Genomic DNA, 20,205 nt, shown 5'->3' on the forward strand with positions numbered 1-20,205 from the left:
AAGGATGTTACCAGAAAATGACTGGTAAAAGTTAAAGTCTCCTTTTAGAATATTACTTCAGTAAAAGTCTTAAAGTATCTGATATTTACTGTTCTTAAGTATCAAAAGTAATTGTTTGATATTAAATGTACTTAAGTGTTAGAAGTAAAAGTAAAAGTAAAAAAAATAGCTTTGATTATGAACTTTATGGACAAAAGTGTGTAACGTTATCTTCATCACCACTGTCGTCGGGGTTGTCATCGTCTGTTACCATGGCGGCAGAGCCTGCAGCAGGTGCTTCCATGACACTATCAGTCATTATGTTTCTTCTCTTCTTCTTTAGTTTTGGCCTATGTTTTTTTTTTTTTTTTTTTTTTTTTTGCCGCTTGGCAACAAACAGGCATTAGGTCACCAACCGGAATGCAGCGTGCATTATCTTGGCAATTTAGGAGCAATGATTCGCCAAACCTGCTTTCTTCCAGTGTAACAAATTTCTTCTGATTTTATTTTGTACTAACGAGTAACTAAGATGCTTAGGGGAAATGTAGTGGAGTAAAAGTAAAAGTTTCCGGAAATATAAATAATGAAGGAAAGTACAGAAACGTGAAAATTCTATTTAAGTACAGTAGTGAAGTATTTGTACTTCATTACATTACAACACTAATCATTAGTACTCATAAAGTATAAGATTTATGACTAAATTCAACACAAATAAAAAGGTCAGTAAACTGAGTTACCCTTCACTACATCCCTGATCTCAACCACTCACACCATTTAATGGAAACACTGCTCGCCACATAAGCACAAATTAATCTGAATCTCATGTTTTCCTACATATTTGAAAGGCTTGAAGTCGTGTTTTGCCCAAGCCTGTCAGACAGCCGCTACATAATGCCTTCAAAGAAAGATGGATTCACACAAGTAGAGGGTCCAAGCAACAGAAAAAAATGACCTCCACTATCCATCACCAAGTTTATTTACTTGGTGATGAGATCAATATTTTGTAGGAGAGCGTGGTGGAAAGTTGGATGTACTGACTGAGTGTCGAGCCACATTGACAGCTCATGGAAAAAGTGTCGCTCAAGAAAATGGCTGAAGCTCAGCCAGGGCATGCGACTGACTCTATTTTGTGCCGGAGATGGATGAGGGAACTGAGAAAAAGAGCTTCACAAGCAACACATGAGCGTGTTATCAGTCAAATCAAAAACAAACCCAACTCCTCGGTTCACTGCGTCAAAGAGAAACCCACTCCTGCAGATGAGGGTTCAAGTGTCAAAGGGTCACCACTATGCTAATTAAAATCCTGAATGTCAGCCAAGGGGTCACTCCAGTTCTCATTCCCGCATCTCCTCCCCATCTTCTCTTATCCTGCCACCTAAACCTTTAGCCTGACACCAGAATACGTCAAGCAAAATCCGAGACTATCGAACTACAGACTAGCAAGGCAGAAATGCACAGTTTGGAGATGAGGTGGGAGGCCGGAACGCGGTAACGAGCACTTCAGAGGGCAAAAATAACAAAGACAATGATCATGGCCGTAAATTGTGCTGCAGACACATCAAGCTGTCTATGCACTCCTTAGGTCGAGTGTCAGCTGGTTTGGGAATGAAAACACTTAACCCCACCATGGCTTAAAAGGTCATAACTGTCTTTCACTGACATGAGTTACTGCGTCTCGTTAGGACTGGACATCCCCGTCTCTCACCTTCTGCCTCTCGCTCTCTCTTTCCTATCCCTCCCTCCTGTCCCATTTGTGTAACTAGTAGATGTATCCATTGCCTGAATCTCTGGGGGCACTGAACAAGATACTCTTACTCAACCTACCAAAAATGTGCCACAAGTGTGCAGCGAGAGGAAGTGAAAGCAGCGGTGGTGTCACACGCACTTTATTTTTACAATCCGGACACACGACGCTCTCATGCGGCATGGGTGGTTAATCTCCCCGGATGTACATTTATATTCTGTTCAAGCAGGGAATAAGGCAGCTTCAGTACGAAGTCCCTCCCCCCCGGCAGTCGATGGCACTCTGCCCGGGAGACCCCCACCACCTCAAAAACCAGTAGATAGTGGTCCTTAACCCTCTCAACACCCCACGCTGCCAGAATTCAGGAGCAGCCTGATCTCAAATCACTTCATTTCTAAGGCTTTGATTTATCTGAAGCTAAACATAACCCTCAACACAGCAGTTATATCGTCTACTCTTTTTTGCTTTTTCAGCTAAGGCCGGGGATGAAATACAGAGGGCTTGAATCAACATGGACTTTCACTGGACTTTAACAGTAGTGTGATGAATGAAGGATTTATATAGCTTCATAGATTATTTTTTTATTATTTGGGGATGTGAAATAAATGTGCTTGCCAAGGTGGTGTAATCAAACCGTGGGAGTCGCTGTGAGCACGGGGGAAGATTTATCGCCCGTACTGCAACATGTTAGCCAGATAAAATGTTACTTGAGAGACATTAAAACTGCTGTAGGTGTTTAAAAATGAACACAGGACTCAGAGCGGCTGGGAGTGAGATAGCGAGGCTGAGAGATGTTGACAGATAAAGAGGTATACAATGACAGAGAAAGGTAAGAATTGAGGTAAATTGAGAAAGTGGAACCAAAAGAATTCCCTAGCTTTCCTATCTAATGATCTCTCACACATGCAGCTTATCTTATCTCTGCAGCAGCTGAAAAGCCTTCTCCTCTCTTCTCCTGCGGCTGATAAAACAAGTGTGGAAGGGAGAGGATTTCTCAAAGAGGTTTCATATGTTTTTCTATCCCTCCCCGACATCCGATCGGAACCACAGCGGCAGCCTCTGGAGATGAGGCCCGGCCGTGTTTATTCGGTGCTAAAAAAAGGTTATCTGCAATTTATGAAGGTGCTAAGCAGAGATCTGTCATTGTGGAGGAGGATGGGGAGGAAAGTGCTGATGAGCTGGGAGGAAGAGGGAGGGAGTTATGGTACAGAGAGGTGATGAAAAATACAGGATATATTGAAAGAAGAAGTGGAAAAACATGGGGGGAACGGAGTGAAAGGATGCAAGATTAGCACTTTCAACTTGAAGAAGTTATATGATTTAAATAGTGTATCTCACCCTGAACTAGAGCCGAGCGATATGGAGAAAATCAAATCTCACGATATTTCTGACCAAATACATTGATATTGATATTATGGCGATATTGTAGGGTTGACTATTGGTGCTTTCACAAAATATTTACACAATGAGATTTTTGATAAATAATCATCAGTAACATAGATATAATGACTAAGTGGGTAAAGGCAAACAATAGAACAGCTATAATTATCACTTTACTGTAATGTAGACAACACTTATTGGGTGTCATATTGCACTATTACGATATCCAAAATGTAAGACAATATCTAGCCTCATGTATCGATATAATATTGATATATTGCCCAGCTCTATTCCGACCACAGAGTAGTAGACTCTCAAAAAAAGAAAATGAGTGGCACTTAACTGACAGAGGCAGCCAATAGCATCAATAAACTACGTCTCTGTAGTTTGACAAAAAAGGAGCGTTTTTGGTCTGATATAGGCGTTAAAATCTTCCCACATATATTGTACATGACCAGACTGAGCAAACTCCATCTGCTGAGGAAGAAGAGAGATCAGTTACAAATCTGTAGTCTTGCTAGGCAACTTGTATGTTAAACCTTGTACTCAAGGAAACCAGTGCAAGAAGCAGAAGCAAACAAACTTTTTTCACACTCTTTAAACTTTAAACATTAGCAAACCGTGGAGCAATGCCAACACTGTCCTCGCCTTATACACAACTCTTTCTCCGTTGCTTAAAGTTCCCGGGCGTTACTAGCACTTCCACATTACATGCATCAATCTACATACTGTGTATTCTGCGTGCGGCTGCATGCACCAGACCGTGATCCCCGTACCGTGACGGTTGGGCTTGGATACATAAACCGTTTTATTTTGTTTTCTTCTGTAAAATCTCCTGTTGTCCCTTGTTTCTCTTACCTATACTTCAAAACACAATGAGAGCCAGCAGGAGAATACAGAACAGCTTCTGCCATATATTGTTTTAAGTGATGAACAGATCAGAGAGTAAAAAAAAACAGTATCATGCTAATTGGTATTATCTTGACTATCTTGAAAAAGGTTTTCATGTCAACCCCATTGTGTCATATGTATGATTTAACTGTCAGAAGATGGCTATGGCGTTTAAACAACTGCCAGATATTACACTGTATATTGTTCTGTATATTAAAATTCGGACAGTCAATGTTAAAGATTAGATCTGAAAAAACAAATCAGATTTTCTGGCTGCCTGCTTCCTCCTTCAATATTTAGGATAAAAGAGCCCTACCTGCTTGTCTTGGCAGCAGTGAGGCCCAACTTTTGGCCGGAGGGTAAAACCTGAACTTAAGAAAGTAAAAGGTTGGACACTGTCAGGGCTGATCGGAGATGAGAAAGAGAGCAGGTAGTATGAAAAGAAAACAAAAAAGAGGGGGCACCAAAGACAAAGTGAGAGAAAGGTTTGTGGATAGATGGAGGTCTGTGTAATAGTTTTATTGAGTTAATCACATGAGTGAGACATCAGCTATAGCCGGAGGCGTCAGGGCTGCAGCGGTGATGCCACAATCTGCTTTTTATGGCCCGTGATCCCAGGCTGCAGGAACGCTGCAGCTCAGAGCCATGAAAGAATAGACAACTTCAATTGAGTTATTGGACTGTGGAGCAAGAGAGGTGGAGAGAGGCCTTTTAACTTAATTAAACACTAATATGAAGCAGCCAGTGCCTCTCCCCTTTTTTCTAGGGGGCTTTCATGTGTGTGTGTGTGTGTGTGTGTGTGTGTGTGTGTGTGTGTGTGTGTGTGTGTGTGTGTGTGTGTGTGTGTGACGTTTGTGAGCTTGGACCCCCCCAGGAGTCTCCAATACTGGCCAAGTCAGAGGTGTTATTAGATAAGGATAGAAAGATGTGTGTGTGTGTGTGTGTGTGTGTGTGTGTGTGTGTGTGTGTGTGTGTGTGTGTGTGTGTGTGTGTGTGTGTGTGTGTGTGTGTGTGCGCACGCTTGTGGCACTGTGTGGGAGCATGTGTTTTGATAGCATTAGTCTGATAGGATTAGTCAGAGGCCACTGGATTGTGTGTGTGTGTGTGTGTGTGGCTGAGCCCTCAAGTGAAGAACGTTTGTTTTATGAGGAACATATTTTTGATATTTGACATTTTCACTCTGGCTTTTTACATTGACTGTGAAACAGCTTGATTCATTAAGACATTTTAACAGCAGAGGGGTTGTTGTAACCACCCTGACTCTAGATGTCCAATATTATGTGGACGTGTGGTGGAAATCCTACCGTAATGCTGAACAAAACAAGGTCCAAGAAATGCCTCGTCATAGTTTAAAATTTTTGTCAATTCTGAGCTTATTCTTTCAGTTAGTGTTGATTAAGTGTGTTGATTCAGGGGACCAACCCTTTTTTCTGGTGCAGTGGAAAGTCACCATTATGCATTACCTTTGTGTGACCATACCATATTCGACAAAAAAACGCCCAGTGAATAATTTCATAGTCAACAAGGGCTTTTTTTTCAATGTGGAAAGGTGTATTTAGGTGTTTTGGTGCTCCATGTAAAGTTTGGTACAAATACACCTTTTCCTCAGTGAGTTAAAGCAATTTATTGGATATTGTCCTGGCCTTTTTTTAGTAGACAATGTGACAATCATACATTTTTGTGCTGTCTTTACACACACACACACACACACACACACACACACTCATGACTAGTGTAGCATCGATGCTACGCTGGACTTTTAAGGGTTAAAGAAATGTTGTTCACAGTTTTGACTGGCCACTTTTTGGGATTAATTGGAACCCTAACTGAGAGCCAGACCTTATCACCCAACATTGGTGTTGGACCTCAGTGATGCTCTTGTGGCTAGATGGGAGCAAATCCCTGAAACCATCTTGTCTCAAGCATTAAACCAGAAGAGTGGAGACTGTTATAGCAGCAGATTAATACTCATGCCTTTGGAATTCAACAATCACATATACAAGAAACGTTCACATATCCACATACTTGTGTCCAAGTAGCAGAGTTACAGTGTTCTACAGGCCATCTATTACTGTGACCCTCTGTGTTTTGTTATGTACCCTGCTGAGTGCACCTCTGTATTATTGTGCCCTTGGCATGTTTTAGCTCTGTTTTATGCTCTCTTGTGCATTTCTCAGTATCAAATTGCAGAATTCCAAGATTTTTATATACATATAGTCACACAATGTCTAACCATTAGACGTTGAGCTGTAAGGTCACAGGTAACTGCCAGCACAGTCTGCTAACGTCTCTTTGGATTACCATACCAGTGGTTTTGAATGTTTTAACCCATTTGCTACAAACCATGCAGACTTTACGGCTGAACATTTTGCAGACTGATAAATGTGTTTTTTCTACCTTCCAAGCAGCCACTGGTTTTAGTTTGTGTCAGTACAGCAGAAACTTTAATGTACTGTGTGGATAAATGGCAGATGATGTAAAGTGTATAGGATTGGGCAAGTATGAAACCACTGGTATGATCCTTTATAAACTGGATGAGTTTGGATGTTTTGTATTCAGCACTAGAAGCGACAATAGGCAAGGCAAGGCAGCTTTATTTATATAGCACATTTCAGCAACAATCCAAAGTGCTTTACATAAAACATTATAGAGCAGTTAAAAAATGAAAATCAGATAAAATTAGAGAATAAAAGTTATAGTGCTGTATAAGAAATTAAACATTAAAGAGCAGTTCAAATCAATGAAAAATATAAAAGCAGATAAAATACGAGATTTTAGGCTGCTAGTATGGGACAATGTATAAGGCGTTGCTCTATACACGCAATCCACTCGCAATCCTTGCCATTCCCACAACGGGCCAGTCCCACCGGTCTTACCTTTTAATTCTCTTTATATGCTTATATAGATTGTCATAACAATTATTAAAGAAAGGCAACATCAAAAAGAAAGATATGTGGATAAAAACTGAACGCTGCTTCCCCCTGTTTAGTTCTGACTCTGGGGACAGAAAGCAGACCTGTCCCAGATGACCTGAGAGGTCTGGGTGGTTCATAGTGTACTAGCAGATCAGAAATGTATTTCGGCTCTAAACCGTTTAGTGATTTATAAACCAGCAAAAGTATTTTGAAATCAATTCTTTGAGGCACTGGAAGCCAGTGTAAAGACTTCAGAACTGGGGTGATGTGATCCACTTTCTTGGTCTTAGTGAGGACTTGAGCAGCAGCGTTCTGAATCAGCTGCAGCTGTCTGATTGATTTTTTAGGGAGACCTGTAAAGACACCGTTACAGTAGTCAAGTCTACTGAAGATAAAAGCATGGACACGTTTATCCAAATCCTGCTGAGACATAAGTCCTTTAACCCTTATATATATTCTTAAGGTGATAATAGGCTGACTTTGTAATTGTCTTAATGTGGCTGTTGAAATTCAGGTCTGAGTCCATGACTACACCAAGATTTCTGGCTTTGTCTGTTGTTTTTAACATTGTCGTTTGAGTGACTTTTAATCGTTCCTCTTTTGCTCCAAAAACAACCACCTCAGTTTTTTCTTCATTTAATTTAAGAAAGTTCTGGCACGTCCAGTCGTTAATTGTTCAATGCACTTAGTCAGTTTTTGTATTGGACTATAGTCCCCTGGCGATAAGGTTATGTAAATTTGTGTGTCGTCCGCATAACTATGGTAACCTATTTTGTTTTTTTTCCATAATCTGAGCCAGTGGAAGCATGTAGATGTTAAACAGGAGAGGCCCCAGAACAGAGCCTTGGGGAGCTCTGCACGTCATATTTGTATGCTCAGATATATAATTACCTATAGATACAAAGTAATCCCTATTCTTTAAGTAGGATTCAAACCAGTTTAGTACTGAGCCAGAAAGGCCAAACCAGTTTTCCAATCGGTCTAGTAATATGTCATGGTCGACCGTGTCAAATGCAGCACTGAGATCAAGTAACACGAAGACTGAAATTTTGCCACTATCTGTGTTTAAGTTGATGTCATTAAAGACTTTAACAAGAGCCGTCTCAGTGCTGTGGTGTGGTCGAAAACCCGACTGGAAGGCATCAAAACTGTTGTTTAGTGACAAGAAAAGGTTGAGTTGTTGAAAAAACGCTTTTTCAATGATTTTACCTAAAAATGGAAGGTTTGATATCGGCCTTGATATAGGTTTGATGTAGGCCGTGTTTTCACTGCTGTGACTAATCGGACTACAAACTAACTACAATTACCATTAACATTAACATAAAAATGAAAGCATAATTGGTCCATTCCTTGTTGAATTTGCTCAAATAACTGTTCAGAGTCGGTGCATGTCGGGGTTTCATCATCTGCTGCCATGTTGACAATAGCTCCTATCATAACAACTCAATCATGAGTGGTCCTCAGTGTTTTTCAATATGTAATCGTATATCACTTTGTCTGTCATTACATGAAAGCAACGCCGTTTACATCAACTTCTCTTAAATCTCCCTAGATTAGCCAGATGCCAGAAGGCTGTGTGGTGGTCTGGACTGAGGCAGCAGGTTATGTTTGGACTGATGTTGGTCGGTAAATTGGTTGGTCAGTGGCGTGTGTGTGTGTGTGTGTGTCTGTGTGTGTGTGTTACTGGCAGGAGATCCAGTTATTGACAGAGGGATTACAGCGAGCTTGGAGTTCAAGCCTCTGCGCTGACAGACAACTCGTCCCTGAGAGTCAACACTCTGGAGACACACTCCGCCTGCGCCCTCACCTGACCCTGATGTGTGTGTTTTTATCACGGTGATGATTGGGCAGCACTGCAGGGTTGTCTTTATCATGTTTATCAATCTCACTTTATTCTGAACTGTCTCTGTATTTCGGTGAGATCGCCTATACAGCTGCAGTACTCTGAAGATGCACGCCATGTTTGTGAGTTTAAGATCAATATTTGCTTGTTGCGTGTTTTTCAGGCTTCAAATGCCAGCCTGTATGATATCAAAATGGATCCTGAATTTCTTCTAAATGCAATCTCTACACAAGAAAATCTGTCTAAAAACTTGTGGGATTCAAGTTGTCTGAATGAGTTTAAGTTGAAAACATGCATTACTTTTCCCATAAAGAGATATTTAGAAACAAATGTTGACAACCAAAAAAAAATGAACCCCTGTACTCACAGACATATAACAAAAATGATGTGTACACCACAGCAATATATGAGTCTCCCTTATATGAGTTAGAGAGAAATCTGGAGCAATACTTCACTAAGAAACAAAATACTGCAATGTTTATCCCCTAAATGAAATGACTGACAGCTCACTATTCTTTCTGGGTGGTCTCTGGGTGGTGGTGGTGGTGGTGCTAGTAGTGGGGGTGAGGGAGTTGACAGGCTCTATGTTACCCTCTCAGCTATTTTTCATCCCTCGTTTTTTCCCCACAAAAACATTTTAAAGGGGAATAGCCACATTACTCAGGTCATTTGTTCCTCAGCCCAAAAGGCCATTCTGAAACATTAGACACAGAATCCTACTCACTTTAAGAGTCACTCTGCCCTTTTTAAAGATCTCAGACTCTTGACTTTCTCTATTCTGGATATTGTGACAGATTTTAACATGGTTCACTCTGGAGTCACAGACGACCTGCATGCATGGCTGTGAGCGAGTAATATTTAAAACATACAGCCACTAAAATCGCTGAAATATGGTTTAATATCACATTCATCTGGCTTTGTTACAGGTTTTATGTTGTAATTCCATATTCAGCTTTAGTAGTTTAGTGATTATTTGGGATTCATGACTGTTGACCTGAAGTAGGTCATAGACTGATCTTATTGTGGCTCACACTATGGCAACCGCTAAGGTGTTTTATAAGCAGAACACTTGCAAGATAGATGTGAATGGTGGAGCTGCACAGGAAAACTAGGAACTTGGAATATTTTCAGTGAGTCAACTCCATTGTGTGAAATCAATCAACCAATAATCAATGAAATTGATTGGGTGGTAATGGTGCAGTGGATATGACACATGCCTTTGGTGTGGGTGACCCGGGTTTGATTCCCACTGCGATACATCAACCAATGTGTCCACAAGCAAGACACTTAACCCCTGGTTGCTCCAGAGGCGTGCAACCTCTGACATATATATAGCAATTGTAAGTCGCTTTGGATAAAAGCGTCAGCTAAATGACATGTAATGTAATGTAAATTACAGGTATGCTATTTTGTGGGGATAAACTCAGTGTTTCATTTGACTCTGAAACTGAGACAGGCAAATAATCTGGTAGTAATTCACATACTTTGTCTTGTGAAAAGCCAACAAATTACAAAATGTGTCCGACAACATTATTTATTCACTTTAGTGCACTATAGTTACTTGACGTCATTTTATTTGAGGGTACAAAATTTAGGTGTAAAATGTCTGCACTCTATGTACTGTATATAGACCATAGAGCCCCCCCAAAAAACCTACTCTATATTGAATGTAGTGTCAACAGCTTGTGCACCCACACAATGCATGTGTAAATTACCCTTATGTTTATTATATCTGTCAGGGATACGTCAAATATAATGAAGAGAACTCATAACTCTATCGACTCACTATAAACTATTGAGTGTTTATCATGTAGAGAATTAGCTTCTTCTTCTCTTACCACTTGCCTATTTAAATGGGCTGTAATGTTATTTAACCACAGAAGCTGTAGTTTTTTGTCCCTAATATATCCCTCTGGAGTTACTGTTTTATAGATTTAAAGTCATTCCTGTTTAGCCTTTTTCACCAGCATAATGTAATCATGCTATTTCCCTGCCTTGTAGTCCTCAAGCTGTGTTCAAAACTGTTCCCTATCACAGAAATAGTGCACTATATTATGGGTTTGCCATTTTGTAGTGGTGTTCAAATTCTCCACGGTTACTTTCATTCACTATATAGTCCACTATAAAATACCTACAATGCACAACTAATTTGAGTTTACATGCGATGTACCCTACATTTTACTCCCGTATACCACAATGCAACGCGGCCGTGTTTTCCCGGAGGATGATGCAGGCTGCGCCCACCTCTGTCACACAAATAACTGGCGCATCTTCCGACCGAAACGATATCTGGAATTAAAATGGCCTTCGAGTGTGTGATGAGAATTAAAAAAAAAAAAAAAAGATAAATATAATTTGATAGTCGGTTTTAGCTCAGAGGATGTTTCCTGACTCGACCAGAGTTTAGAATGCCAACACAAAGAAAGCGGAAGGTGACAGACATCCGGCCGAAAATGAGGGACATCCGGCAGAACCTCCGGCGGCACAATCCCGTAAATGAAACATTGTTGATATAGATTATTAGTTTTTTTTTATATTAAAAGGAAGGAAAAAAGGTCTTCATCAGAATTCCTCCTCTTTGTCTCAAACCTACGCTGTAGCCTACATGGAAACAGCATGTTGTTAGCCGTGGTATTAAAGAGTAATATAAAGATCACAGCAGCATCTAACCTGACTAAGTAAAAGTGACATTTGCTGTTTAATGTGCTGCAGCTGAGCAGCTAATAGCTATCTAACCTGCAAACTGACGTTACGTTAGCAGTGCACCACCGGTGAATGTTTGTGTGGACGCTCGTTCAACAGGCTGTTTGTAAGTCAGATAAGAAGAAGACTTTAGTATAAAGCTAATGTTGTTCAGAGTCTCTTGTATTGTGTAGCAGGCTGCTGTCTGGCTCAGTGTGACAGTCTGCTCTGCCTGTGACAGGACGCTGACTCACTGCTTTATGCAGTATTTGATTGGCTGTATTAAAATAAAGTCTCCATTAGTGCTGCACAGTCGTCATCGCAATATCACCTTGCGGAATAAACACTTCAAACCTCAGGTGTTTTTTTTATTATTTGAAAGAGAGAATCAGTAGAAATGTGAACTTTAGAATGTAGCTCATTCTTTTATTTTAATTGTGCCTTTTGTGTTAATTTTGTTTTGTTCAATGAAATCATGTTGGAAATAATTACTTTTTTTATTTAACAAAAAGTTTGTTGTAATTTAGCAGTGTACTAAAAGCAGTAGAAAGGCAGAACTGAGTACATTTTAATATCTGTTTATATATTTAAGTAATATCGTTATCGGGATATTCAATAATGGTATCTAGTCTCCTTCTACGTATGTTGACGGATGCCTAAGGGTGTTGCGTCAAACTAATGCAAAACTAGGCGGTGCTATCATGAAACCAAAAAATATAAAATATAAATTTCTCCTTTTTGGTTTCTGATTTTTGTTTTTCTCAAAGGAGAACAGTAAATATATCTATGCTGTAGCACCCAAATAAAATGCATGCATTTGAGTACATTTTCAACACTCAGTCCTTAAACAGAGGTTATGTTTTATCGCTGTGAAGGAGCCATAATGGTGTTCTCCTTCCTTGTGCTGTAAGTCCCTCTGGGCCCAAACGTCTCACCATTATCTCTGTGTGTGATTTCAATCATCTTGCTGATGTCCAGTTGAGGCATTTTTTTTTTATTTAAGCATTGCAGCTTTGCCTCAGTTTGTGTCGAATCTGAACCTTAACGGTTCAACTTGGCTGTAGTCGCTAAGAGGAGAGAGTTGAACTTCCATATTTTATAACTCCGTCATCATGGCAACCGTCCCATCACAAGCTGTCTTCCTGCTCCAGTCTAATAACCATATCCTTGCTAAAGGCTTAAACAGTCGTTGACCTTCTCACCTTTAAGCGTCGTACCTCATCCAGATGGAGGGCTTTACCACCAACCAGACTTCACAGGCATTCTTCAAATTTTTTCTCATTTTGTCTGATTATTCCTTGTTTCCTCTCGCTGGGTCCACAGTAGTTTGAGACACCTTGATCCAATGCTAGACCAAACACCGGCTGCAGGGATGGACCACTGATCATGTCTGTCTTAATGCCCTGGAGGCTGTTGGGGTTAACAGAGTGAGTGGACCTCCCCACTGAAAGCAGTAATTGGCTGTGTGTTTGGGTTTGTGTTGCACTACCAAGGAACTACAACACTTAGTGCGGTCTGCAGAGAAACAAAGAGTGAAGCAGTGATTGGATTTTTGTAGACAGGTGGGTTTTTGAAAAGACGTGTATTAAAAATTTAAAATGTATGTATTAAAAAAGTCTTTTTTGCATACAAAGGCAACTAACTATTCATGGTGATACTTTTTCTGCCTACCATGACTTGTTCTTTAAAGTGCTCATATTATGCTTTTTGGCTTTTTCCCTTTCCTTTATTGTGTTATATATTTTTTGTGCATGTTATATACAAAGTGAAAAAGCCCAAAGTTCACCCCAAAGGGACTTACCATCCTCAACAGAAAACACTGCTCACAAACTGCTCCAAACAGCTCTATTGTAGTCCAGCCTTTTCTTCCGTGACGAACGTACGTCACTTGTGTGTAACACACGTTCTAATGCTCACCTAGCTGCTAGCATGGCACGACCTCATACTCTGCAACTGACAAGCTAGCAGTGCTTAACTAGCTACTGCGCATGTGTGACTCCCAACAAAGATGGAACAGAAGTGAGATGTCTCACTCTGTAGCTAAAACAGAGAGCTGAACACACAGGGTGAAAAGAGGAGCTGCAGCAATGTGAAGTACAACAAATATATGGTGTTTTTTGAAAATTAAACCATGTAAACCTATTCTGGTACAACCTCTAAATACAATTATGAACCTGAAAATGAGTATAATATGAGCACTTTAATTGTCTCTTATTTGAACCTACTCTGGCACATATAGGCCAATGATTTTTATCCATTTGACACTCATTTTAAACATTTTAAATTGTTTTGTAACTTTTTTATTATTTATTAAATCAATGCCCAACGTTTCCCTTATAACTTACAACCTATGTTTTAGGGGAACAAGATTTGCAGTACCTCTTTTAGTCTTTGGATGTGACTTTAATGATTTGCATCTAATGCTAAAAAACGACAGATAAACCATTTATGAGCTGTGAGAGTTGAAGAAAAATAATAATTTAATTGCTAGTTTGTCCTAATGAAGACAACACTGTTGCCCATACTTGTTTCCATAATAAGCTTAATTTTTTAAAATACTAATAATCCAAACTAGCATGCTTCCATCTTGACTCATACATGTTAAACCGCACTGCACTGAGTATTTTTTTTTAAATAATTTACTAGAAGATTTACGATAATGTCAGAGCTTGGATGAAACATTTGACTCTGACGTAAACATGGCCGTGCGTTTTGATGTGTGTACAGAATATTTATGATGTGTGCCTCCCAGATTTGTGGAATTACATAAAGTAGGTAAACTTTGCAGGCCAATTGTGCTGTCAGTGTTTATGGATTTTCACAGGAAATACCGTAAAAGTAAATAGTCTGAGGTTTTTCATAGGAAAATATGAGTTGAAGCTCTCGAGCAGTGACAGTCTAACTGTTTTGTCTGCTAGTGGTTTGACTATTATTCATGAACAAATAGTTTCTGTCCGTGGCTTTCTTTGCTGTATGGATTAAGTTAGTGTTTTTTCACACAGGAAATTGCATGTCTGTCAGGAGGATTGTGGGTCAGCGTCCTGCTCGTAAATCACGGCTCTAACAGTGAGCACACGGTAACTGCATGTTACATAAAATGGATCTGCTCCCCGCAATGTGTTGTTATACAGCTTATACAGTTATTTTTCAGCAGATTGTTGATTTGATTTAAAAAGTCCCTGAACTAACAATCACATTACTCAAGGCTGACTTCAGTTTCTGCAAATTTACTCCCTTTATCCTTTTTAATGATCTCTCGTTAGACCCTCATTGGATTTTGTTCTTAATGCACAAACTTTTATTGCCCTTAACGTCCCATTGTTCCAAAAAAACACAACATTATAACACAGATTAAGCCTTCAGCAAACATCCAGTCATTTCATCGTTCAGCCAACATCACCCTGTAATTCCAGCCGAGTGCCGTTGTGTTTTTGGAGCAAAATTGGGGCAGAAAAAGTCAACTTAATTTTTGTATTTATTTTCTGTGTTTAATTGGACAAATGAATAGCATTCCAGTCTGGGAGCATAGTGGCATTATTGTTCTCGGAGAATAAACACAGAAGGGTCCTGCGTGGACTATAAAACTCCAGAATAAACAGCTCTCTCAAAGCCCAGTATTGAATGTCTGTTTATGACTTGTAATATGAAGTGCAGAGCTCTAAAATCACTAATTACATCAGCTATGTGGATTTCTGGGGAGAGCTCTTAAAAGGGGTATTGGTGGTTGTAAGAGTGTATGTGTGTGTGTGTGTGTGTGTGTGTGTGTGTGTGTGTGTGTGTGTGTGTGTGTGTGTGTGTGTGTGTCTTTGTGTGTAGTCTAGTCTAATGAATATAGACTAGAATAAAGTGAATATTTTGGTATACTGTATTCTACATTTTTCTATAAATGTAGGTCCATTTCCTCAGTCTTAACTTAATGCCTGCGTGTGTGCTGCAGTATTACGAGCCTATACGTGTGTTGCACATGTGCACACGTATGTGTGTGTGTGTGTGTGTGTGTGTGTGTGTGTGTGTGGCTTCATAACAGCCCACAGAGGGCTGACCTCGGTGCAGCGCAGGAGGAAAAAAATAGTTTCCTCTCCCCTGATCTCTGCAGACTCTGGGTATTAAAACATGTTTCCCTCTTCCGCGCAGATGAGAGGAGGTGAGCTGCCGACCCCCTCAACACGTGCAGTGACGACTTTTTCAGCCACTATTAAAACCCTGACATGGAAAGGAACAGTTATACAGAAATAGATAAAATAGTTTTTATTGATGAACTTGATAGATTTACTTTTGGATTGATTGCACTTCTGGGATTTGATTGAGGCAGATTTTTCACTTAAGCAACCAAGACTTTCAGGTCTTACAGTTACACTCAATGCATTTTCAGAAAAACACCATTGGTGAAATCTTGGCTTTGACTCAGAATTTTGACTTTATCACCAATGAAATAGAAAATATTTGTCAAGTTTTTGTTCATTTTCACCCCTGCACATTGAGCAACTTCAAGTCTACACATTTCAAGCCATGTGTTTACTTGATGATTTTTTTGGACTGCATCTGCCTTCATTTTTATGAAACTACCTGCGTCTGAAGGAAATCAGCTGCAAGAGAAGACAGATCACCACAAACAAACATCAAGGGATGAAGTGTGAAAGGCCTGAGGACAGCTGACGGGTGGGGGGAAAAAAGCAGAGCAAACGCAGAGAATGGAAACATTCATGGCCCTATGTGTGCAGCTATGCAGTTCAGTTAGTGGCCAGTTAGGTCTGTTGGCCGCCTCTGCATGCACCATCACCTCATCACTCAGCGACCTGCCTGGACGCCCAGCAGACACCGCCCACCCCTCCCGCCCGCTGCTGCTGCTGCTGCTGCAGCCACATTACGACTGCGTCTCATCTGAATGACCTGCCACCTCATATCTCAGCGCAGGTATGGGCTCATTCATGAGTGCTGGACACAGATTTAACACGAGACCCGTCAGTGGGATGACTGGTGGCCTGTCAGGCTGATGGATGGCCTGCCTGTCAGTTGAAGCTGTCCTGCTGTCTGACTGGACGCCGTTTCGACGGTGCTGAGGTCATCGCAGACAGACGAAACGAAATGTGCTGCTGGGAAGTATTCCTGGACATTAGAAGCTATTTTGATGAGCCAGTTGGCTTGGTAGATTAAATATAGTTGAAGGGTTAGACGAAATGTGTTGTTGTTGCCATATAGGAAGACGTATTACCTGAGATAAAGTGAAAATATGAAGATGAAATCGCATCATAAGGTTCTCAAACAGCGAAAGCAAAAATGCCAACTGATTTCAAGGCAGAGCTAGAAATGTGATTTTGCATAAATTATAAGGAAATAATACCTAGTATTTATAGCATAATGTTACCGTAGCTTTCAGTGGTGGAATAAGTACTCTGATATTTTAGGTAAACATAGCAATACTAAAGCGTAAAAATACTCTGTTACAAGTAAAAGTCCTGCATGCTAAAATTCACTTAAAAAAAAGTATTGGCATCAAAATATACTTAAAGTACAAAGAGTACTCACCATGCAGAATGTCCCAGTTCAGAATAACATATATTATTGAATTAAAATTATCGATGCATTAATGTGTTCATCACTTTAATGTTGCAGCTTGTAAAGGTGGGGATTATTTTTTACTACTAAACTGCCGGTTTGTGAAGGTTAGACAGGGATTCAAGATTGTACTTAAGTACAGTACCTGAGTAAATGTACTTAAGGGACTGTTTGTTACTTAATTAAGGGGCCACAGGAGCAGTTTTGTGGCCTCTAATCTAAAAAGACGTGACCCTCCCCTCGTCAGTAATAATTTTCCTATGACCCTCCAAAATGATTTGAAGAAGAGAAATGACCCTCCCCTCGCGTGCAAGTTTACACTTAACAAAGAAGTACAGATACCATTTGATTTTTACAGCCATGACGGACAGGAGTTAACCTCTGCATTCTCATCTTACACATCCCACTCCTCTGTTATGGTGTGGTGGCCATTTCAGTAGATTTACTCACTAATATTGTTGTGAAAAAACAATAAGCATGGAAACTAAATGCACACTTCCTACATTACTGCATTACTTCAAATACTAAGTTACTCCTCTAGTAAACTAGTATTCATATGAAATAAAACAATAAAACATTGAGACCATTCAGCAAAGGACGCTGGGATATAACCAATTCAACACTGGTTGCTATGGACTTGTCACTATCGTCATTGTATATTTTAGCACATAGGTAAAGCTGCCGAAGCTGAACATTATATTCCAAAACACATATGTTTATTTTTAAAGTTTTTAAGTTACATTGTAGCAATTTAACAAATCGCCCTTATGAAATCCAATCGCGACACGGCTGTTTTGGAACGCAATTTAAATTCAACTAAAATGTAACAGTGAACAATCAGTGTTGGACCTACAGTCTGTTGAGATGCCTCTCCAAACTCACCATAAAACGTTAAGACACGTTGAGAAAAAAGATCCGCATTTTGCCGTAATCCAATGACACGAAAAAAAAGTTATCCACAGAGATAAGTAGATCCACAAAAAGGTAAATGATACGGTGTATCCAGCAAGGCCGATACGAGCGTCACATTCACCAGCCAGCTCCAAACAGGTGAACGAGGTCTCTCCACTTCGCCGTTTAAACAAAGTGGAATAAACGTATAAAAGTCCAAATCTACACAAAACCCGCAATCAATTAGTAAGCTTACATCACATGTATATACATGGCATTTAGGAAACCTTTATTGCAAGGTTGGCACGGCAAGATGTCCAGACTAGTGCAACAGTAACTTTCGTTTTTTGCGTCCTGCTGCTCCCATCGTCAGCCAGGTAATATTTTTTTTTTACTAAAGCAGTATATGAAATCAGATGTATTACCTATCACCATTTAGTTGTTTTGTGTTATTTAAGATATTTATAAAATATCTGGTCATGCCAGATGTAATTATTCCACTATTTTTTTAAACAATGCAATTACCTGTTTGAGCCACCAGGGGGCAGTGCTCCTCCTGCCCCTCCAGCAAACTCCACGTATGCGGTCAGACCATCTGGTAGGGGGCCGAGACTGAGAGCTACATGGATAAATATGCACCAAACAAGCCACTTTGAATTTGCTCTTTTCATGAATAAAAAAGTTGGGTGACCCCCCCGCCCAGACTAAAAAATGTTGGATGACCCTCCCCTCAGCAAAAAATAAAAAGACATGACCCTCCCCTATTTTCCTCCGGTGGTCCATTCCATAAATACCGAACGGTCCCTAATTACTCTCCACCACTGGTAGCTTTATTTTAATTCATTGTAGTTTTGACGGGGTTTCATTCAGTTGAGGAGGTCAGAAAGGTATCTTAACTGAACAAGGAATTTAATTGAAGTGACAACTATTTTGGTCTAACTACTCTCATTTCTACCAAAGACTTACATTTAAAAAGTATGTATATTACTGTAATTCATTTTTGCAGTTCACTGCATATGTTCTTTTTTTTAAAGTATAAATAAATGATGGACACATAAGTTCTCTTGGTAGTTAAATCACTCCACTTCAGTCAGACTGTTAGTGAGTTGCAGTGCAAACTGTTCAACAGAGGAATAGTGCTGCTGTAACAGGAGGCCTGTCACTGCCAACAATATCTATCTACGGGTACAGGTCATACACATTTATAGCTCGTATCACATTCACCGGCCACCAAATCAAGTCAGCAGCTACGAGTTGATCGTACCCTGCAGTATATAATATCATGCTGACCATATGATGACAGACTATAGCAGTGTGGACCACAAAGTAACACTATCTCCTGTCCATCAAAATGTAATGCAAATACGGGCTGTAAAATAACACGCTGGCCTGTCTGGTAGCTCCTTCCAGGAAAAAATCATCTGTCACACAGGAAGTGATGTGTTTTACTCTTTTTTTATTTGGATTGAAAAGTATAAGAACTAGATAATTATCATACCTAGCACCACCTACAAAAAAGCCAAACTTTATTGTCAATGCCAGACAATCAAAGTAAAATACAGGGTGCTCCTTAACAAACACGCATGGTGGCTGTAGGAAAATGTGGCCTAAAGCTGATCAGCACTGAAAGTGCCAGTAATGCCATGTGTGGATATACAGTATGTGCAGAGATGATGACCCCTGCCCTCAGGATCTCTGACTTGTGGCCAGCCGCCAGCACCGGAATCTTGACCATTATGGGCTGAGCGCTGCAGCAGAAGGCGTGTAAGCTCCGAACATGGAGCAAGGATATGAGCCCAGATACCAATCGGGACAATCTGGAACCAGTTTAAGAAAAGGCAAGACTGCCATCTAGTGACTCAAAGGCAGACTGTTCAATGTCCTGACCTGGTTATTGTCATTTATGGTCGTCTCACCATTGAAATAAGTACAAACGGTTGCCTTACGACAGAAGATGTGTGTGACTGGACTGATTTCTCATCTGAACAACAGCGTACTTGCAAAATAGGCTGAAAAATGTAACATTTAATATATATAATTTTGTCTGTAAGAAGGCATCATAATTTAAGGGAATTTAAGGCTTGTCAAATAAACTACATGTAACCCAAATAACAAGGCAAAGGAAGGAAAGGAAAAGGCTACACATAAACAACCAAACCCAGTAAATTCTTGATCCATGTCCATGACATGAAAGATTCCTGTGCCTATTCATTCCAGTTTAAGGTGATTGGCGGCTTAAACCTATCCCAGCAGGGAAGTGCAGGTCAGCACCCTGGATCCACCACACAGCTGACAGACATAAGATGATCATATGGGCCTCATTT

At 40.1% G+C, this 20,205-nt stretch overlaps 1 long non-coding RNA gene across 1 annotated transcript; it reads left to right on the forward strand.

Annotated features, from left to right (window-relative positions):
* Positions 1 to 12,657: 12,657 nt before the first annotated feature.
* LOC118495643 lies at positions 12,658 to 15,851 on the forward strand. Its single transcript, XR_004898134.1, has 3 exons — positions 12,658 to 12,996; positions 14,437 to 14,511; positions 15,569 to 15,851. It is a non-coding gene; the product is annotated as an uncharacterized LOC118495643 (long non-coding RNA).
* The last annotated feature ends 4,354 nt before the right edge of the window (positions 15,852 to 20,205 follow it).

This window comes from Sander lucioperca, chromosome 8 (assembly GCF_008315115.2).
Source record: "Sander lucioperca isolate FBNREF2018 chromosome 8, SLUC_FBN_1.2, whole genome shotgun sequence".
NCBI lineage: Eukaryota > Metazoa > Chordata > Actinopteri > Perciformes > Percidae > Sander > Sander lucioperca.